Genomic DNA, 24684 nt, shown 5'->3' on the forward strand with positions numbered 1-24684 from the left:
ATGAACTAGTAGACTGTCCATTTAAAGAATGGTCCCCTTTTGGTCATATTTAAATGCAACAAAGGGGTTTTTGTTTAAACAGGCTTTTGAAGACCCATGGTAACTCTTACAGCCCTTTGCTAACTAGTGACTATCATAAATACTTTTCTTTTAGAACAGGTAGCGTCTTTGCTCTCAGTAATGTGATGCACGCTGTCAGCGTGTGTGCCACCAATATGGCTGATGAAAAAAGCAAACAAACGGCCATTCGTTACCAATTTGTGCCCCTGTACTCATTTTTCATTCGAAATGATGCAGGGTGCTGTAGGTCGCTTCTCCAGACTTCAGAGTTGGTGCTGTTGTAGATAAAAACGTCAACGTGTTTCACCAGCAGGCTTTATCAAGACGTATCTGTTCTAAAAGAGCAGAGATATCTCAGTTTCCTACATACAGGAGTTTGCCTTCGACCACCTACCATCAGAGCAGACCTTCCTCTTCACATCAATGAAAACCGCGGAATACTAAGATTCAAAAAAAGTAAGAGAGACTTTTTTCTAAACAGCTGTACAAATACCGGTAAGACAAAAGACCCAGCAATAGGCACTGCTAAGTGTCAGAAGATCTGGTAAGCTAAACAAAATCTCTTACTAACCTAACATCTACACAAAGTATTGGCACTTGATTCCTAGAAAAATTAAGATATTAACACTGAAGGAAACTATGTACTTGTATTGTGTCTGATACGCTATTCTAAAGATATACATGCAAACAGGTGTATAATATGTATTAATACTTTCCCCTTCTGGTGAACCGCAGCCGTCCCACAGTCTCTCCCAAGGTCTGTGTGAATATATCAGGTGTGCTAGCTGGAGGCGCTGGTTCAGCTTGTATCAGTCGTTGGTATCTTCCTTTCCTTTCCTTCCTCAGTTGTATAAGTAGTGTATATTGCAGGTTACCAGCTCCTTCCCAATATGAAAAGACAATATCACAGATTCAGTAAAAAAGTTTGTCTTTATTTGGCTCAACGCAAAAGCGTTTCAACGGTCCCAGCCGTCTTTCTCAAGAGCAATAAAAGTGCTTTACAAACCAAAGCATACCTTTCCGCTGCACAGGCGGCCTTTAAATACATGTCAGTTACGCTACCTGCTTCCCCATTGGAGGAGAGCAGGTTTACACCCGATTCAAAATTTCAATTGTAAATTTAAAATAAACATCTAAAAAAACATAAAAAAACAATATTAATTATATTAGAAACTATAAGTTTGTTTTAAAATATAACATTTCTGTAGATATCATCATTTTTGCTGGTTTTGTAGTTCCCTTTCAGGTAGTTTTCTGTTTCAAGTTCCCTTTCAGGTCCGGTATGTCAGTGAAGATCACATGTTATAGGTTGTCCAATGAAATTCAGTGATGTTTTGTAGTTCCCTTTCAGGTAGTTCTCTATTTTAGGTTCCCATTCAGGTCTGATATGTCAGTGGGTATCACATGTTATCGAATGTCCAATGAAAAACAGTTTCTGATTTTCTCAAAATAAAAAGACATAAGTGTTATTCACGGATACAAAGTTTCTTATATGAATTCTGCTTATCCAAATATTTAGAGGAGGTAGAATAAATTGCCACTTAGAAGTATATTACAAGTTGGAATAGATACTTTTCATAATTAAACATTCATATTATAAATAGACTTCTATATTTATTGAATGTTAGATATTGACTCAGCAACTTGTGTGTTGCATATAATTTCTTGAAATTAAGTGTGAGAATTATATTCTTTTGTACAATATGTGTATATATAAACATTAAGTGTGATGATATGACATGAACTGTCTGTATAAATACATATTTATTTTGCCCCCTTTTTTTTTCTGTGTGTGTCCTTATAATCGTATTCACCTCAACAGGAACAAAAAATGTTACTGATTTATTTAGGCCCCATATTTCCATCTTTTGAATTTATCATTTATTTTGTCTCCCCTTTCCTATGTTAAGAGTTTTTTAGACAAAGGCAGCAATTTTTGTGTCCTTATTTAGACCCCATTGGGCATATGTTCTAAGTGTATGTATCCATTTTAATTCTCTTTGGTCTAGTTGTTTTGCCAGATTACCACCACTCCAATGAAGTTCAACCTTCTCAATTCCTATCCATAGAAAGGATTCTTTTGTGAAATGTTCACAATTGTTGCAGTGTAGCGGCACTCCGTGGTCATCATGATTCTTTTCTATTTTATTTTGATGTTCCATGATTCTTGTTTTTAAAAATCTGGACGTTTGTCCTAAATACTGGATTTTGCAGCCACATTGCAACAAATATATCACATTTTTACTTTTGCAAGTAATGAATTCTTTTATTTCAAATTTTTTTCCCGTAACTGTGGAGTTAAATGTTTTGTGTGTTCTTCTGGTGTAGTTACAACCTTTGCATTTGCCGCAAGTGAACCGCTACCCAAGGACTGTATTGTCAAGTTTGTCATTAGATTACATGTGACACTGGGATTGTTCTTAATATGTCTCAGGGAGATCAGAGAATCACTAATGTGGCTACTACATCTGCCACTCCAGCTACGGATTTGGTACCAGGGGCAAAAACATTCCATTTTACAGAGGAGGATGCTGCAGAAACACCTGGAACTCCATGGCACTTATTTATCGGAATTCCACAGGAAAAGGTATATGCCCCGTGGTTTCCATATAAGAAACACTCCCACAATTGGACGCTACAACCCAGCCTTCTGTGAAAGGTGGTGTAGCATCCTTAATAAGTGCTTATTGGATCTTATTCTACTGGTAATCCAGGAAGTGCACGTACAACTTCAACAGATCCAAACTGAGATTACACAGTTTGAGTTACTTAATTTGGACACTATACAAAAAGACAAACAGGAGATTTGAATCAATAATTACAACTTCAATTACATCAATATGAGGTTGAATTAATGCAATTCAAGAACAGGAAACTTGAAGCAGTAACCAATGATTATAGGGACAGACGTATATACATCTGGCAGTTGTCACAACAAGACCGCAAAAGAGAGTTCCCAGCTCGCTTCAGGCAACAACAGTTTAGGAAGCCAGCTAATCTACAAACTGTGGATACTTCAGGCTCCAGCATCGAAGGGGAACCCCCGAATGTATCAACTAGTACAAAACCAGCTTCCAACGTTGGAGTCATCACCCGTTCAAAAAACGGGGGAGGCAAAGACCCCATCCCAGAAGGTGCAGGAACAAAATGCAAACCCCCAAGACCCCCAAATATCCGGAATTGAATATTGTAGTCAATCTTAGTGATAGGGCACTGACTCACATTGAAAACAGGGTATTAAACAAAGGTCTTACATTCATACCTACATGCAGTTCAGATTTCTTCGGACTCTTTATTGACCTCCAAAAATTCCAAAGACAACTTAATCTTAAGGAATATTTTGGGAAATCAGAGGAACCAATACAGGACTCTGCTATGCTTAAAAAAAATGACCTTTAACCCACAAAGTAACAATGCTAGTATCCGTACTTATTACAGACTTACACAAAAGGACATGGAAAATAAAATCAAACAGAAAACTCAGGGGTTCAATAACCTCACTAAGGAGGAGCGACAGGCCATTACTACTTTGGCACAAGATTCTGCAATCATCATTCGAGAAGCAGATAAAGGAGGGGCCATAGTCCTCCAGAATTATAAAGACTACAGGGAGGAGGCCTTACATCAACTTGAAGACCCAGAGATCTACCAAATGCTACCGAGGGACCCAACAAGGGTCTTTAAAACAAAAATCGACAATTACTTGGAACAGACTTTTCAATCTGGGTACATCACAAAGAATGAACTGGGATTTCTAAAAACAACATACCCTAGAATCCCGGTTTTCTACACTGTACCAAAAATTCACAAAAGATTGCATCAGCCCCCAGGTAGACCAATAGTGTCGGCCATTCAGTCCCTTCACCAACCAATAGCCAAATTTGTAGATATGCACCTACAACCACTTAGTCGGACATATGGACTCTTTCTTACTAGACTCCAACATGCTCCTCAATATTCTGAGGGCTATGGAACCATTGGAGGATGATGACATCTTAGTTACATTGGACGTCACAAGTCTTTATACTGCCATCCCCCACCAACAGGGACTTAGAGCAGTTGAGAAACAGTTATAGAGGTACCCTTATGTAGGTCCGCCAACTGAAGTACTCATAACTCTATTGAAATTCTGCCTGACCACTAACTATTTCAAATTTGAGAAACAGCTTTATTTCCAACTCACTGGGACGGGGATGGGGTCTAATGTGGCCCCATCCTACCCCAACTTGTTTATGGCGGAGTTCAAGACGCAGGACAGAGACTTTTTTCATGATCCAAGAATTAATCTATTCAAGCGCTACATTGACGGCTTGATAATCATCTGGCATGGCAATGAAGAGGGACTGCAACTATGGTTCGAACAATTGAATCTAGTATATCCGGCCATCAAGTTCAAGATGAATTTCAACAATTCTACTATTGATTTCCTGGACCTTCACCTATGTAAGGGACAAGATGGACTGCAGTCCACGTTGTTTAGAAAGACAACAGACAGAAACTCACTTCTTCATTATACAAGTTGCCATCCTCCAGCCCTAAAAAGGGCATTACCAAATTCTTAATACAAAAGGGTAATGAGGAACAATATGGAAGAAAAAAACCTTACCCGACAATTAGATGAAATGACAAGTAGATTCCTGGAAAGGGGATATCCAGACAAAAAACTCACTCAGGTGAAATAGGACCTTGGGACTACTACCTCAGAGAAAAAAGTGGAACATCTACAGCCAAGTTAACTTTCTGTACTACTTATACACATGACAAGCAGGGCTTAGCAGAAAGCCTAAGAAAAAACTGGCAGATCATCGCCTCAGACCCTACGCTGCCATTTCAGGATTCTCCACCGCCAAGAGTGGACTTCAAGAGAGCAAGATCTCTTTGGAACCGTTTGGTCCATACAGACCCTGCCCATTGTTATGAAAAAACAACCTGGCTACAAACAAAAAAAAAACAGGCTGTTTTAGATGTACAGGCTGTACCACTTGTAATGGCCTAATCGCAGGTCCTTACTTTACACATCCCCATAATAGAAGCAAATACTATCATAAACATTGGATGACCTGCAAGACCACCCATGTGGTATATTTACTTCACTGTATCTGCAGACTATTTTATGTGGGTAAAACCACAGACGATCTCCGCACCAGGATAGCCAACCATAGGTCATCAATAAGAACAGCTAATGACAAGGGTACAACAGACCAACCGGTTGCACGTCACTTTCTACAAGCAGGCCACACTTTCAAGGATCTAAAATATACACTTATTGATCATGTTCCTCCTATGCCAAGAGGAGGGAATTGAGGCAAACGCCTTCTCCAACTTGAAGCCAGATGGACCTTTGAATTGGGAACACATATCCCCAGAGGACTCAATACTCACCTAGGCCTAGATTTGGAGTTTGGCGTTAGCCGTGAAAACCAGCGTTAGAGGCTCCTAACGCTGGTTTTAGGCTAACTCCGGTATTTGGAGTCACTCAAAATAGGGTCTAACGCTCACTTTTCAGCCGCGACTTTTCCATACCGCAGATCCCCTTACGTAAATTGCGTATCCTATCTTTTCAATGGGATCTTTCTAACTCCGGTATTTAGAGTCGTGGCTGAAGTGAGCGTTAGACATCTAACGACAAAACTCCAGCCGCAGGAAAAAAGTCAGTAGTTAAGAGCTTTCTGGGCTAACGCCGGTTCATAAAGCTCTTAACTACTGTACTCTAAAGTACACTAACACCCATAAACTACCTATGTACCCCTAAACTGAGGCCCCCCCACATCGCCGCCACTCTATTAAATTTTTTTAACCCCTAATCTGCCGACCGCCACCTACGTTATACTTATGTACCCCTAATCTGCTGCCCCTAACACCGCCGACCCCTGTATTATATTTATTAACCCCTAATCTGCCCCCCACAACGTCGCCTCCACCTGCCTACACTTATTAACCCCTAATCTGCTGAGCGGACCGCACCGCTACTATTATAAAGTTATTAACCACTAATCCGCATCACTAACCCTATAAAAAAAAGTATTAACCCCTAATCTGCCCTCCCTAACATCGCTGACACCTAACTTCAAACATTAACCCCTAATCTGCCGACCGGAGCTCACCGCTACTATAATAAATGTATTAACCCCTAAAGCTAAGTCTAACCCTAACACTAACACCCCCCTAAGTTAAATATAATTTTAATCTAACGAAATTAATTCACTCTTATTAAATAAATTATTCCTATTTAAAGCTAAATACTTACCTGTAAAATAAATCCTAATATAGCTACAATATAAATTATAATTACATTGTAGCTATTTTAGGATTAATATTTATTTTACAGGCAACTTTGTAATTATTTTAACCAGGTACAATAGCTATTAAATAGTTAAGAACTATTTAATAGTTACCTAGTTAAAATAATAACAAAATTACCTGTAAAATAAATCCTAACCTAAGTTACAATTAAACCTAACACTATACTATCATTAAATTAATTAAATAAAATACCTACAATTACCTACAATTAAACCTAAAACTACACTATCAATAAATAAATTAAATACAATTCCTACAAATAACTACAATGAAATAAACTAACTAAAGTACAAAAAATAAAAAAGAACTAAGTTACAAAAAATAAAAAAATATTTACAAACATAAGAAAAATATTACAACAATTTTAAACTAATTACACCTACTCTAAGCCCCCTAATAAAATAACAAAGACCCCCAAAATAACAAAATGCCCTACCCTATTCTAAATTACTACATTTCAAAGCTCTTTTACCTTACCAGCCCTGAACAGGGCCCTTTGCGGGGCATGCCCCAAGAAATTCAGCTCTTTTGCCTGTAAAAAAAAACATACAATACCCCCCCCAACATTACAACCCACCACCCACATACCCCTAATCTAACCCAAACCCCCCTTAAATAAACCTAACACTAAGCCCCTGAAGATCTTCCTACCTTGTCTTCACCCTACCAGGTTCACCGATCCGTCCTGAAGAGCTCCTCCGATGTCCTGATCCAAGCCCAAGCGGGGGGCTGAAGATGTCCATGATCCGGCTGAAGTCTTCATCCAAGCGGGAGCTGAAGAGGTCCATGATCCGGATGAAGTCTTCTATCAACGGCATCTTCAATCTTCTTTCTTCCGGATCCATCTTGCAGACCTCCGACGCGGAACATCCTCTTCTCCCGACGCCTACTAGCCGAATGACGGTTCCTTTAAGGGACGTCATCCAAGATGGCGTCCCTCGAATTCCGATTGGCTGATAGGATTCTATCAGCCAATCGGAATTAAGGTAGGAATATTCTGATTGGCTGATGGAATCAGCCAATCAGAATCAAGATCAATCCGATTGACTGATCCAATCAGCCAATCAGATTGAGCTTGCATTCTATTGGCTGATCGGAACAGCCAATAGAATGCAAGCTCAATCTGATTGGCCGATCGAATCAGCCAATCGGATTGAACTTGATTCTGATTGGCTGATTCCATCAGCCAATCAGAATATTCCTACCTTAATTCCGATTGGCTGATAGAATCCTATTAGCCAATCGGAATTCGAGGGACGCCATCTTGGATGACGTCCCTTAAAGGAACCGTCATTCGGCTAGTAGGTGTCGGGAGAAGAGGATGTTCCGCGTCGGAGGTCTGCAAGATGGATCCGGAAGAAAGAAGATTGAAGATGCCGTTGATAGAAGACTTCATCCGGATCATGGACCTCTTCAGCTCCCGCTTGGATGAAGACTTCAGCCGGATCATGGACATCTTCAGCCCCCCGCTTGGGCTTGGATCAGGACATCGGAGGAGCTCTTCAGGACGGATCGGTGAACCTGGTAGGGTGAAGACAAGGTAGGAAGATCTTCAGGGGCTTAGTGTTAGGTTTATTTAAGGGGGGTTTGGGTTAGATTAGGGGTATGTGGGTGGTGGGTTGTAATGTTGGGGGGGGGGTATTGTATGTTTTTTTTTACAGGCAAAAGAGCTGAATTTCTTGGGGCATGCCCCGCAAAGGGCCCTGTTCAAGGCTGGTAAGGTAAAAGAGCTTTGAAATGTAGTAATTTAGAATAGGGTAGGGCATTTTGTTATTTTGGGGGTCTTTGTTATTCTATTAGGGGGCTTAGAGTAGGTGTAATTAGTTTAAAATTGTTGTAATATTTTTCTTATGTTTGTAAATATTTTTTTATTTTTTGTAACTTAGTTCTTTTTTATTTTTTGTACTTTAGTTAGTTTATTTCATTGTAGTTATTTGTAGGAATTGTATTTAATTTATTTATTGATAGTGCAGTGTTAGGTTTAATTGTAGGTAATTGTAGGTATTTTATTTAATTAATTTAATGATAGTACAGTGTTAGGTTTAATTGTAACTTAGGTTAGGATTTATTTTACAGGTAATTTTGTTATTATTTTAACTAGGTAACTATTAAATAGTTCTTAACTATTTAATAGCTATTGTACCTGGTTAAAATAATTACAAAGTTGCCTGTAAAATAAATATTAATCCTAAAATAGCTAGCCTACAATGTAATTATAATTTATATTGTAGCTATATTAGGGTTTATTTTACAGGTAAGTATTTAGCTTTAAATAGGAATAAGTTATTTAATAAGAGTTAATTTATTTCGTTAGATTTAAATTATATTTAATTTAGGGGGGTGTTAGTGTTAGGGTTAGACTTAGCTTTAGGGGTTAATACATTTATTAGAATAGTGGTGAGCTCCAGTCGGCAGATTAGGGGTTAATGTTTGAAGTTAGGTGTCGGCGATGTTAGGGAGGGCAGATTAGGGGTTAATACTATTTATTATAGGGTTAGTGAGGCGGATTAGGGGTTAATAACTTTATTATAGTAGCGCTCAGGTCCGCTCAGCAGATTAGGGGTTAATAAGTGTAGTTAGGTGGAGGCGACGTTGTGGGGGGCAGATTAGGGGTTAATAAATATAATATAGGGGTCGGCGGTGTTAGAGGCAGCAGATTAGGGGTACTTAAGGATAATGTAAGTAGCGGCGGTTTACGGAGCGGCAGATTAGGGGTTAAAAATAATATGCAGGGGTCAGCGATAGCGGGGGCGGCAGATTAGGGGTTAATAAGTGTAAGGTTAGAGGTGTTTAGACTCGGGGTACATGTTAGAGTGTTAGGTGCAGACGTAGGAAGTGTTTCCCCATAGCAAACAATGGGGCTGCGTTAAGAGCTGAACGCTGCTTTTTTGCAGGTGTTAGGTTTTTTTTCAGCTCAAACAGCCCCATTGTTTCCTATGGGGGAATCGTGCACGAGCACGTTTTTGAGGCTGGCCGCTTGCGTAATCAACTCTGGTATCGAGAGTTGAAGCTGCGTTAAAAATGCTCTACGCTCCTTTTTTGGAGCCTAACGCAGCCTTTTTGTGGACTCTCAATACCAGAGTTATTTTTATGGTGCGGCCAGAAAAAAGCCAGCGTTAGCTACGCCGGTCGTTACCGACAAAACTCTAAATCTAGGCCCTAGATTGGCATAGTTTTCTTTAATTTCCCTCAGGTGCATACTATGGAAAGCACCATATTGAGGGATTATGGTCTCTACCTTGGACTCTCTCAAACATTTTGCTTCCACCTATGATCTAGTTTTCAGCATTTTATGCATATTTTGCATTGTACTTTTTGCATAACATTTTTTTGAACAACAACTCCATAAGTTACATCTTTTTGAGTAAACGTTTTGTGTATTTTTTAAAGGAATGCAATATATATTGCCCATTTATTACCATATTGTAATTGTATGGTCCTGATTGTTGCATTATACTATTATTATCTCCCTCATATTATTATCTCCCTTATATTATTTGCCTTGGGGAGCTGCAATATCTTGTTAGCTCTAACCATCTTCCACCATACGACTGTGCCTCCTGGTAATCAGCCTCCCGCTCCCCCTGTACATTTTTAAAATATGCAATGTTAATAATATTTTTTTATGCTTGCAATACATGCAACAGAGTATCACTCATTGTATAACATTTATGTTTCATTGCACAATGTATATGCACTGCACTTGCAAACTATGTATAATATGTAATTCTCTGACACACAGGGATGGTCTGTTCACCGCCAGCATTTGCGCAGTGACGTCATGGGTTGCAATTCCGGGTTCAGCTCTGGCGCCGCGGTGCAAAGGTTGGTGGCGTTCTTCCAGCCCCCTTACATCCTTCATAAATACACGATATGGTAAGCTACTTTTTTCACTTTGTTTTGTTCACAGGAGTCTGAAGACGGGGGTTATTCCCCGAAAACGTTTACTCACGAATTAAATACTTTGAAACACGGCAAGTGCATTCTTTGGATTTCTTTTCATATATATGTTTTTATATATATATATATATATATATATATATATATATATATATATATATATATATATATATATATATATATATTAGTGGATATAAAAAGTCCACACACCCCTGTTAAAATGTCAGGTTTCTGTGATGTAAAAAAATGAGACAAAGATAAATCATTTCAGAACTTTTTCCACCTTTAATGTGATCTATAAACTGTACAACTCAATTGAAAAACAAACTGAAATCTTTTAGGTGGAGGGAAGAAAACAAAAAAACTAAAATAATGTGGTGTGCAAGTGTACACACCCTCTTATAACTGGGGATGTAGCTGTGTTCAGAATTAAGCAATCACATTCAAAATCATGTTAAATAGGAGTCAGCATACACCTGCCATCATTTAAAGTTCCTCTGATTAACCCCAAATAAAGTTCAGCTGCTCTAGTTGGTCTTTCCTTAAATGTTCTTAGTCGCATCCCACAGCAAAAGCCATGGTCCACAGAGAGCTTCCAAAGCATCAGAGGGGTCTCATTGTTAAAAGGTATCAGTCAGGAGAAGGGTACAAAAGAATTTCCAAGGCATTAGATATACCATGGAACACAGTGAAGACAGTCATCATCAAGTGGAGAAAATATGGCACAACAGTGACATTACCAAGAACTGGACGTCCCTCCAAAATTGATGAAAAGACGAGAAGAAAACTGGTCTGGGAGGCTACCAAGAGGACTACAGCAACATTAAAGGAGCTGCAGGAATATCTGGCAAGTACTGGATGTGTGGTACATGTGACAACAATCTCCCGTATTCTTCATATTTCTGGGCTATAGGGTAGAGTGGCAAGATGAAAGCCTTTTCTTAAGAAGAAAAACATCCAAGCCAGGCTACATTTTGCAAAAACACATCTGAAGTCTCCCAAAAGCATGTGGGAAAAGGTGTTATGGTCTGATGAAACCAAGGTTGAACTTTTTGGCCATAATTCCAAAAGATATGTTTGGCACAAAAACAACACTGCACATCACCAAAAGAACACCATACCCACAGTGAAGCATGGTGGTGGCAGCATCATGGGGCTGTTTTTCTTCAGCTGGAACTGGGGCCATAGTTAAGCTAGAGGGAATTATGAACAGTTCCAAATACCAGACAATATTGGCACAAAACCTTCAGTCTTCTGCTAGAAAGCTGAACATGAAGAGGAACTTCATCTTTCAGCATGACAACGACCCAAAGCATACATCCAAATCAACAAAGGAATGGCTTCACCAGAAGAAGATTAAAGTTTTGGAATGGCCCAGCCGGAGCCCAGACCTGAATCCGATATCCGATCCAACCATATTATTTTATTTTTTATATTTTTTCTTCCCTCTACCTAAAACATTTCAGTTTGTTTTTCAATTGAGTTGTACAGTTTATAGGTCACATTAAAGGTGGAAAAAGTTCTGAAATGATTTATCTTTGTCATTTTTTTACATCACAGAAATCTGACATTTTAACAGGGGTGTGTAGACTTTTTATATCCACTGTGTATATATATATATATATATATATATATTATCCAATTAGCACGTGTTCCAGCACTCCAGCTTCAACTAATAATGAAGCACCTGGGTGCAATCCTCAATGGATTGTAGATAAGAGCTAGGAAAGGGAGGGCACTCTCAGGATTTATATACATCAAAGTTAGTTTATTGTTTGTAACAACAACGTTAGAAAGTCATAAGGATAGGTCGACGTTTCGGCTTACATAGAAGCCTTCATCAAGACAGATGAACAACTGTTAAACGAAGAAGAAAAAATAACTGATTTAAAAACACAAAACACAACATCAATACGTAATCCTACCATCAAATTGTTTGCAGGCAGAAAAATAAACCCACAAATAATGAAAATAAACATAGAAAAAATAAAAATAAGGCAAACCCATACACATAGCGCTAGGAGATACAACAATACAGTCCCTCCAATACTCTCAATCTGCTCTGGATATACACTGGTGGGGTATATATTATAATCTTAGCAAGCAAACAAAGCGTATGTAACTCAATTGTAGGTAAAACACCATACGGCTGCACAGTTTATGTGTTATGCAAAGTCCGGTATACACTGGCCTGCCATATACATAAAAGACCCTTCAAAAGAGACTAGCAAGTCCCCATACCTCATTAGAAACCGCCTCAGGCTCTGAGACCATATACAGTTGTTCTAATGTTTCAAAGCAGATAGGTACACCATACATTATACATTATACATTTAGCAACAAAAAGGCACTATATCACTTCCTGATGCTCATTTATCTCGCATCTGACAACCTGACATTGCGTGCAGTAGTCACGCTGGACCTTACCTTCAAAGAAAACCACAACCACGTATACAAGCATGTGCACATCTTAGTATTGCACTCGTAACACTTTCAAAAGACTCAACTAGGTCTACAGTCATGTGCAAACCTTAGTATTGCACTAGTACCCCCTAAGTATATACGCATGTACCTTACCAACATTTGACAGTAGTTACAACCTTGCAAATCCACACTGCCATTAATACGTGCCCCACATGGTATAAGCTCAATAGGTAGTCTAACTTTCCAGTCCACAAATATAGATTAAACTCGGGCAATATGTAAGCAGACCGCACTCAGGGCCGGATTTCCCATTAGGCACAGTAGGCATGTGCCTACAGGCGCCTTGCAGGGAGGGGCGCCTGCCTGTCAGTAATTAAAAAAAAAAAAAAAAAAAATTTTTTTTTTTTTGGGTGAGGGCATTAATTTTAGTAGGAATTGTGCTGCCAGGTGCTTACAGAGTCGAGTGTTTATTGGGAATATGTTACAGCAGTTGAGGGAGCCATGAAGGAGAGAGGGGCAAAGATTAAAACTAAACCCCTCCCATTTTTGCCAGGCATGTTTAGTTTCACTTCTGTTGCCTCACACAGCCAAGCTCCATGCTGATGTGTAGCAGACACTTTTTGTTGAAGGAATGAAAGCTTCAGAAAAACAGGTTAGGACTGTACAAGGCTTCTAATGCTGCATAGAATGACAACATAACAAGCAGAGCACTTTAACCCTTGGCTACCAGAGAGGGTTGCAGTGTATTCACTTGTTATGTGCTGTAGGACATTTTGATAGCCAGGGGGTTAAATTCTGCTTCAGGATGAATGTTTTTGTTCTATAAAGGCCTTGGAGGTGAGGAGGTTATGTGGGACTAGCTGCTCTACTCTTTATTACAAGATGCCAATTGTGATTTACAGCCTTTAGGGCACTTTGGCAACAAAGTTTGTAGACTGTAAGCCTGTAAAATGTGTATGTATGTAAACCACTCACATGGCATATTTGTTTGTATGTATGTGTAGTATATATATATATATATATATATATATATATATATATATATATATATATATATATATATACATACATACACACACATCACATTAAAAATTGTTAATCTGTTCTTTTATCAAGTAAGTGTGGTATGTTTGTGTTTTGTAGTAAATTGAATTTCTAATTTCTAATTTTAAACACATTTGTTGACCCCTGGATTACATATAATCTACAACATTCATGTAGTGGAAAAAATACCTACATTTTATATTTTCTTCCACTGGCTGCAAAGGTTGCTGATGAACTTGCATGCTGCTAGTTTTAATATTGCTATTGTTTACACAAAACTGTGTTTAACTCCAACAAAATGTTAAGCACATAGTTAAAGTCATCTCCAGAAAAGCAATACACTAATGGCTTGTCAATAAACATGTCCTATGAGCCCATCTGGGTCTGCACAGATGTGTATTGCTGTCTCAGAACTGACGTTGACTATATGTTTAACTCTTTTGCAAGAGGCTAACACACTTCTGTGCAAGCACTAGTGCAATAATAAAATGCCCTAGCAAACTGTCACATTGTATGTCCCTTTAAATAGGGTTTTCTTTAGAATATTTTGCATTAAAAGTTTAACATGATTTGTTTTTGTTATACATAATAGAAATTGTATGGCCATTTGAGTCAAGTGAATATTGATTTTTGGTGTAGCTTCCATTACAACAAATATTGCATTTGGTGTGTGTATTTGTGTATCTCCATAAAAGGGAAAATGTAATTTTACATCTAATATTTATTTTTAGTTGTCCTAAATAATAATAAAAAAAAGTCCTCATTTTTTGCACTTTTTTTTTGGGGTGGGGGGCGCTTCAGGTTTTTGTGCCTACAGGCACCTGAGATGTAAATCCGGCCCTGACCGCACTATAGCATGATTATTGTCCCATGTCAGCTGCATGTCTTATGCGTTACACACCCACCGTTAACTACATGTGGTGCCCACAGCCCTAGCAAAAACATAAACAACCCCCATGTTTTGGGCCACAATATTAAGAAGCAGACAAATTATATTACCTCACAACGGCGACTTGCAGCCGCACACAACACCACCAGCAAAACAGAATGCCATTAACAGAAACTGGAAACTATTTAAGCCCTGATCACCAGGCTCTCATTGGTTGGCAATAGGGGTGTGTCAAAAACACACCTGTAGCAGCTGTATCAACTACAGAGAAGTGCAGACAGTGCTGGATACTCTAATTAACTCAATTATAACCATGTTCAGCTGATAACAAAGGAATGGCTTCACCAGAAGAAGATTAAAGTTTTGGAATGGCCCAGCCGGAGCCCAGACCTGAATCCGATATCCGATCCAACCATATTATTTTATTTTTTATATTTTTTCTTCCCTCTACCTAAAACATTTCAGTTTGTTTTTCAATTGAGTTGTACAGTTTATAGGTCACATTAAAGGTGGAAAAAGTTCTGAAATGATTTATCTTTGTCATTTTTTTATATCACAGAAACCTGACATTTTAACAGGGGTGTGTAGACTTTTTATATCCACTGTATATATATATATATATATATATATATATATATATAAATATATATATATATATATATGTCCCTTCAAAAAGTGTTCTGGAAATGCCTGGCAAAAGGTCAGAACACTACAGTGGACACAGGGGAAAAATTAGTATTTTCTCTACTGCTGCTGAGTAGGTCTCAGGTGTCCATTTTTTCAGTATTCTGATGAACTGAGGTTTATCTTGTGCAGTTGACATTAAAGTATAATTATGTCTTGTTAGTTTTGTAGCTAGGTGGTAAAACACACAACTTGTTGCTGTGTATTACAGGGTTACTTTAAGACTGATTAACTATTATTTACTTATTATATGGGTTCATGCTTTTATAAACCTATATCAAATACATTTTACCAGACTGTGCACATCAATCTCACAATAATCTTCCCCATGAAGGGCCAGAGTACGAGTGGAGCACTAACAGTTATGCTTGAACGATAAGGGGTTTATTGCGAGTGTTTGTGCACATCAGGTTTTTCACTTGTATTACAAGTTGAAAGTAAACAAGGTCACATGAGTGCAATTGAAGTTAACACGTGTTGGGTAAGCATAACCTCAGAGCTCTGGTTAACTGTTTTGCAAAACAAAAAGTGTTACAAAACACATCAAAAATACATTACAAAGAACACTTACACTCATAGCAAAAATTATTTTAAAAAAATCACAAAAATGTTATATGGGCTCATAGATATGAGGTTTTAGGAAAAAAGGAGGCAATGGGTTTAACATTAAGATACATACATGTCTAAAGATGTGTGTGTGTGTACATAATGTGTACATATGTATTTATATGTATTTAAAGACATATATATATATATATATATAAACACATATGTACACATATATAGACATATATAAGTGCATTGGAGCCCTTTGCTGTAAATATTTCACATTCCAATGTTCTGCACATAGCAGAATATGTTCTATGTATTTTTAAATAGATATTCCTATAGATCTGTATATATCTATACCTATAGATAATCATGTGTATATATATATATATATATATATATATATATATATATATATATATATATATATATACAGGGAGTGCAGAATTATTAGGCAAATGAGTATTTTGACCACATCATCCTCTTTATGCATGTTGTCTTACTCCAAGCTGTATAGGCTCGAAAGCCTACTACCAATTAAGCATATTAGGTGATGTGCATCTCTGTAATGAGAAGGGGTGTGGTCTAATGACATCAACACCCTATATCAGGTGTGCATAATTATTAGGCAACTTCCTTTCCTTTGGCAAAATGGGTCAAAAGAAGGACTTGACAGGCTCAGAAAAGTCAAAAATAGTGAGATATCTTGCAGAGGGATGCAGCACTCTTAAAATTGCAAAGCTTCTGAAGCGTGATCATCGAACAATCAAGCGTTTCATTCAAAATAGTCAACAGGGTCGCAAGAAGCGTGTGGAAAAACCAAGGCGCAAAATAACTGCCCATGAACGGAGAAAAGTCAAGCGTGCAGCTGCCAAGATGCCACTTGCCACCAGTTTGGCCATATTTCAGAGCTGCAACATCACTGGAGTGCCCAAAAGCACAAGGTGTGCAATACTCAGAGACATGGCCAAGGTAAGAAAGGCTGAAAGACGACCACCACTGAACAAGACACACAAGCTGAAACGTCAAGACTGGGCCAAGAAATATCTCAAGACTGATTTTTCTAAGGTTTTATGGACTGATGAAATGATAGTGAGTCTTGATGGGCCAGATGGATGGGCCCGTGGCTGGATTGGTAAAGGGCAGAGAGCTCCAGTCTGACTCAGACGCCAGCAAGGTGGAGGTGGAGTACTGGTTTGGGCTGGTATCATCAAAGATGAGCTTGTGGGGCCTTTTCGGGTTGAGGATGGAGTCAAGCTCAACTCCCAGTCCTACTGCCAGTTTCTGGAAGACACCTTCTTCACGCAGTGGTACAGGAAGAAGTCTGCATCCTTCAAGAAAAACATGATTTTCATGCAGGACAATGCTCCATCACACGTGTCCAAGTACTCCACAGCGTGGCTGGCAAGAAAGGGTATAAAAGAAGAAAATCTAATGACATGGCCTCCTTGTTCACCTGATCTGAACCCCATTGAGAACCTGTGGTCCATCATCAAATGTGAGATTTACAAGGAGGGAAAACAGTACACCTCTCTGAACAGTGTCTGGGAGGCTGTGGTTGCTGCTGCATGCAATGTTGATGGTGAACAGATCAAAACACTGACAGAATCCATGGATGGCAGGCTTTTGAGTGTCCTTGCAAAGAAAGGTGGCTATATTGGTCACTGATTTGTTTTTGTTTTGTTTTTGAATGTCAGAAATGTATATTTGTGAATGTTGAGATGTTATATTGGTTTCACTGGTAAAAATAAATAATTGAAATGAGTATATATTTGTTTTTTGTTAAGTTGCCTAATAATTATGCACAGTAATAGTCACCTGCACACACAGATATCCCCCTAAAGTAGCTATAACTAAAAACAAACTAAAAACTACTTCCAAAACTATTCAGCTTTGATATTAATGAGTTTTTTGGGTTCATTGAGAACATGGTTGTTGTTCAATAATAAAATTAATCCTCAAAAATACAACTTGCCTATTAATTCTGCACTCCCTGTATATATATATATATATATATATATATATATATATATATATATATATATATATATATATATATATATATATATATATATATATATGTGTGTGTGTGTGTAATGTAGAAAAAATAACTCATTGTGTAGTTCATTTACAAATATTGACAAGTCAGAAAACTTGCTATTCCCACAAAAACCCTCTGTATACATTGTTTCCAATGCAGCCAAGGATTCTGGGTAAGATGTGCAAATGAGGTTCCCAAAGACTCACTTTTTTACTTAATCCTGCTTTTAGTCAGACTTCGCTTTAAGCCATAACATCGCTGTATACTCAGCTTCTAAGCTTAGCTAGGGTTAGTACAGTGATTCAGACCAATCCCAGGACAGCTGTTTTGGGGAGTAGGTTGAATCACTGCTGGGTAAAGTTGATTTCTGCAAGTCTTCTGACGTGTCTAGATTTCGTAAATGAACCATACAATGGGGCCAAATTATCAATGTGCGGAGGAACATGATCCGCTGTAGCGATCATGTCCACCGTACATCGATAAATGCCGACAGCATGCGCAGTCGGCATGTATCATTGCACAAGCATTTCACTATAAATGTTTGTGCAATGCCGCCCCCTGCACATTCGCGGTCACTAGCAGTGGGTGTCAATCAACCCGATCATATGCGATCGTATGCTGAGAACCGATGCTGAGGACCTCTGCTCTGGAAGACCGCTTCGCACCTCCGCTCTGCCTTCGCACAGGATGAAGATAGAAGATGACGGAGCCGCCTGGAAGAAGACCTTCTCCGCCGGACTTCAGGAATGGTGAGTACCTATTTGGAGCTTCGTTTTAGGATTTTTTTTATTTTTAAGATTAGGGATTTAATGGGCTGTAAAAGAGCTGATTGCCCTTTTAAGGGCAGTAAAAGAGCTGAATGCCCTTTTAAGGGCAATGACCATACAAATGCCCCTTCAGGGGCAATGGGTAGTTTAGGTTTTTTTAGTGTTTTTATTTTTTTATTTTGGGGGGTTGGTTGGGTGAGGGTTTACTGTTAGGGGGTAATTGGTAATATTTGTAAGTGAAAGAGCTGTTTAACTTAGGGCAATGCCCTACAAAAGGCCCTTTTAAGGGCTATTGGTAGTTTAGTATTAGATTAGGGGGTGTTTTTATTTTGTGGGGGATTTTTTATTAGTTTAGGTTTAATTTTTTTATTTTGGATAGCTTTGTTTATTGTTTTTCTCTAATTTTACTTTTTTTATTCTTTGTAACTTTAACTTGGGGGTTTGTATTTTTTAAACATAGACTGCCCTCTGTCCAGGCTTATCGCCTAGTGCGTATATATATATATATATATATATATATATATATATATATATATATATATATATATATATATATATATATATATATATATATATAAATAGGTATAAACATATATTTGTGCAAAAAAACCCATCAGATATATATAAAAATATGTATTTATGAATAAATAGAACAGTTAGCGCATTAGAGATAATGGATCGGGTTTGAATGTAAGTAGGGTGCATACAGTTGTAATATTCTAACTTCAGCTTTTTGTATGCATTGGGCCAGCACGCAAGTGAAATCTGTTTGCTTTCAACTTGACATACGAGCGTAACCCGAATCAGGCTAAAAGCTTACTTCTAGCGCAGTTATCGCTCTACTTGTAATCTGGCCCATAATGTTTAATTAAGCATAATAAAAATAATATAATGCACATCATACTTTTATTTGCCTGCAAATTTAGAGAGACTGGAATGCGGACTGCATACTTAGGGCTCCATTACATATGCGGCGTCGCCCACAAAAGCTTGCACTGACGGTTTTTACGCTATGTAGGTATTACATATACTGCGTAGCATACAAGTTACGCGCGTATATTTCACCCGTCGGCCATATTTTTTTCTCCCATAGATTAACATAGAACAGCAGCGCAATTTGGTATCCAATATACATCGTAAGACTTACGTGCGCAGAATTCAGAAAATCTACTCCATTCTCATCTCGCCACATATTGCAGGCACAGCAACCCTTGCACTGACTAAAAAAACAATTGTAACTCCCTGGAAACCTTAACAAGCACATACATTTAAGCAGCATCTCAAATAGTTAAAGGGACAGTTTACTATGAGATTTGTTTTTTTAAGCTTTATTTGTGTATTTGAAATAGCTTATTTTGTATTTTGAAGCCACAACCTTATCAAATGCATGGAGCTTGTAGGTATAATCATATCTCATTACTTCATCACATTGGGGCCTATTTATCAAAGGTCTTGCGCACCTGATCCGACAGTGTGGATCAGGTTCGCAAGACCTCGCTGAATGCAGAGAGCAGTACGCTCTCCGCATTTAACATTGCACCAGCAGCTCACAAGAGCTGCTGGTGCAACGCCGCCCCCTGCTGACTCGCGGCCAATCAAGGGAGGTGTCAATCAACCCAATCGTACTCGATCGGGTTGATTTCCGGTGATTCCTGTCCACCTCATCAGGGCAGGCGGACATGGTTATGGATCAGCGGTCTTTAGACTGCTGCTTCATAACTACTGTTTCTGGCGAGTCTGAAGACTCGCCAGAAACACGGGCCCACAAGCTCTGTTCGGAGCTTGATAAATGGGCCCCATTGTGTACATATACTTGCTTATTTACTTTATATTTCTTCTTAATCACCAAGACTTGGAGAGAACAATGGGCAATCATAATTGTGTTACCTTTATCTCTTTAGAACTCATTGGGAGTGCAATTTATTCTACTGTTAACACAGCTTGGCATTGATACTACAATATATAATGGGACAGTCAAGTCCAAAGAAAACCTTCTTGTTTTAAATAGGGCATGTCATTTCAAACAACTTTCCAATTTAAATCTAACACCAAATTTGCTTTGTTCTCTTGGTATTCTTAGTTGAAAGATAAACCTAGGATGGCTCATGATAATTTATAAGACCCTGAAGGCCTCCTCTTTGCAATTGTGTCAAACAAATTACAAACAACACAACTTCTCACCTGCAGCCTTAAAACACCTGATAATGCACACCTATCAGTTACATCAGTATTATATATACCCATGTGTCAATTTATATTGGATGTGAGATACATTGATTTACATCTTAGAAGTGAATATTACTATATGTACCCTTCATAAACAACTATTGTGGATGTGAGTTATAGTACAAGAATATGTCATAAACATGATAATATTACCTGTTGTTATTGCCATTTCTACACAGGTCATATTATATGTTTTAACAATGTAAGTGTAATAAAACACACCTTACATGAATGTGTATGACAATGACATGGTAAATAACAAAGGACAAGGTTTATGGTGAACTATAATAATATTTAATTATTTTTTGGGCTTCTTGGATGAGGGAGCTGAGGTGACTGTAGTGGATTTCCTTGTTCTCCTGGTTTTAGAAGATTTTGGTGTTTCTGCTGGGGTGCTGGCCACATATGATAGGCTGGAGGCAGTGTCCTGCTGGTGTGTAAAGTGCTCAACCAACACACCCAAGAGTTGATTTTGTTCTCTCCATCTATTGTCCATCTGCATATCAGACAGAATTCGCATCATCTGTGACTGGTTCTGAACACTTGCACTTAACGATGCTGCCATGTCCCTCTGCAGCTCTATGCTAAGTTGTTGTATCCTCTCTTGCCTCCTGAAGAGCCTCTCTTGGCCTCTTTGTATGCTCTCAGTGCTTGTTATGAGCCTCCTCTGGAGTGCAATGTATTCATCACCCAGGGTAGAATACAATGCATCCATAGGCTCTTGAGTAACAGGGCTTCTAGTTGCTTGTGGGGCATGATCAGCTGCATCTGCTTGTGCTTGTGGGCATGTTCAGCTGCATCTGCTTGTGCTTGTGGGGCAGGTTCAGCTGCATCTGCTTGTGCTTGAGGTGCAGCTGTAGTTTCTGATTTTTTGGTGGAGCTCGTCCAATGAATGAGAATGAGGGGGAGGTCGTCCCATGGATGAGGATGGTGGAGCTCGTCCAATGGATGAGGATGGGGGAGGTAGTCTCATGGATGAGGATGGTGGAGCTCGTCCCATGGATGAGGATGGGGGAGGTCTCATCACTCCCGGGTCCTCAACTGAAGTGATCCAACCATGCTCATGCCTGGGAGCATACTGTTCTTGCGGTTGCCTGAAGACTGGTGGTGGTGGTGGTGGCATGGATGTTTGCATCCTCATGACAGGAGGTTCTGTGGAGGAGTCAAAGGATGAGAGGGATTAGTACAGTCAGATATATGTCCATGTGGGCATACAATTACATGTGGCTTGCTGCCTGTGTTACTCTGAGACATGTTAGTATTGCAATATTCCACCTCATATAATGAATTGCATAGTGTTAAGTAGTAGTAATGTCAAGTATAATTGTAGATGTTTTTGTTAGTATGCCAAATACCATGCTCCTCATCGTGTACATGAATGTGTGATATTAAAGGATGTTATATCTCAAATACATATAATACTGTTGTGTGGGATGTTACTCACCAGCATGCTTTGCTGTGGTTGCAGCCCCTGAGTCATGAGCCCCTGGAAGTCCACGGACTGCTGTGATACTCAGGGACCTGCGTATCATCTCCTGCCAGGTATTATACTCTATATCCAGGGACGGACCACCGCCTGTTCCCTTCTGGTGCATAGCTTCCTGCCCCATCTTTTCTTTGACCCGCCTCTTGCTGTCATTCCAGCGCTTTTTCAGGCCTTCAACAGTCCTCCTCTGTGGGGCCACACTGTTGATGGCATTCTCTGCTGCCAACCATGCCGTTTTTCTCTTTTTTGGCAATGCCTTTGCCCTTCTCCTGCCCGAAGAGGGCACTGTAATTGTCCTTGATGGCCTGGACAAGGGCAACATTTTCTGCAAATGAGAAGTTGGGACATCTCAGCCTCTCATCCTCCATGGCCAATTGGCTTCCTCCCTGTGATGTCCCTGGTGTGAGTTCCTCCCTATCCTCGCCCTCCTCCCCCCTTCTGTCCCCATGTGCACCCTCTGTCCCACTCCTCGATGTGCCTGCTCTCTGGGGCTCTCGAGCATCTTCCCTCCCATCATCCCTTCTGGCTCTCCCTCTCCCCACTCCACTTACTCCCTGACGGGGACCCCACTGCTCCTCCTGTCCTCTCCAATACTCCTCTCCCTGCCACTCCTCTCCACTCCTCCCCTCCTACCTACCTCTCCCTGCCATCCTCACACTAAATCACACACTCACACTCCCAGTTCATTCACACACAATCACAACCAAACACTCACAAACAAACAAAAGTGTGGTGTATTTGTATACGTATGTATGCAATGTGTGCAATATGTAAGAATATGTGTAAGTGTACAAGCTTACTCAACAACAATGCGACCTAACTAACTCCTCTGTTTGCGCCTCTCTCTCTACTCTCTCTAATCCTTCACTCCAGTGTAGTATGCTGTAGCTCAATGAACAATCCAAACACACTGAAGAAAATGACGGCTGCGCATGGGTTTATATATGAATTTGAATATCGTAATTACGTGTCACATTTTATTTGAATTCCGGGTTCGTTTCTGCGAGTGTTAACCTAATTTGCATAAAACTACTCTTTATTGACACTTTCTGTGGACACAAGACTGGCGTCAGTTACTTGCGACGACTAAAATGTGTATTTGCGCACATTTCAGAAGATCGCCAGTTTGTCCTACTTACGGCAGTCTGGCATCTAACTGCACAGTATATGTATGTGCAAGGTGAAATTATGGGTGGCGTGGGTTTCAACGCTTGCGCCGAAGCCTGCGCCGTATATGTAATCGCACCCTTACAGTATGTATGCTGCACTTTGTTTGATCCCACTACATGCTTCATTGTTATAGCTTAGATCGGTGCAGAAGCTCATTTACATGTGGCCTATGATTGGTCACAATAAAGAAGAGAAGGTAACCATACCCTGGATGGTTCCATTTTGCTAACAAAATTATAAAACATGTCTGTGCATGCATAATTACTGATATATACTAGGCATGCTATCTTAATTTTTTTTTTACCCCCTTTAATAAAAGTGTAGCCATTGTTTTTATTTTGTGATGCACAATACAATTACAGCTGCTTTTTTTCAGTCCAATACACATTATATATTTTTATTAAATACCAGCTTCCAACAATGAAAGGGTTTAAACAGGACTACTTTATATACACATTTTAACACACATTTTGGATGCTGTCTTTGTTTGAACTTTTCTGTTCTATCCTGTAGATACTTCCGCATCCTTTTCCTGTGTCCCTCCAAAGCTTTGCACAATAGATGGCCAGAAATGCTACATGGACTTTACTCCACCTTTCTCCTTCCTGCAGGGATATCCTTTCCAGGAAGATGCTGATAGAATATGAGCACTCCCTTAAAAAATGGGCATTGGTATGGTTTTATGTTAAACTGCAAAATATAATAAGGCACTATCTCTTGTAAACTGTATTTTGCAGTGATTGTTAAAGGGACACCAAACCCCAAAATTTTCTTTCATAATTCAGTTAGAGAATATAATTTTAAACAACATTCGAATTTACTTCTATTATCTAATTTGTTTTATTTTTGAAATATCCTTTGTTGAAGAAATAGCAATGCATATGGGTGAGCCAATCACACGAGGCATCTCTGTGCACCCACCAATCAGCAGCTACTGAGCCTATCTAGATATGCTTTTCAGCAAAGAATATCAAGAGAATGAAACAAATTAGATAATAGAAGTAAATTAGAAAGTTGTTTAAAATTGCACGCTCTTTGTAAATCATGAAAGAAAAAAAATGGGGTTTCATGTCCCTTTAAGCTCTCTTAAATGTTTAGCTTCTTACAATTGCCCTGTTAGTTAGTCTGCAAGCTACTCTGC

This window comes from Bombina bombina, chromosome 6, assembly GCF_027579735.1.
Source record: "Bombina bombina isolate aBomBom1 chromosome 6, aBomBom1.pri, whole genome shotgun sequence".
Lineage (NCBI taxonomy): Eukaryota > Metazoa > Chordata > Amphibia > Anura > Bombinatoridae > Bombina > Bombina bombina.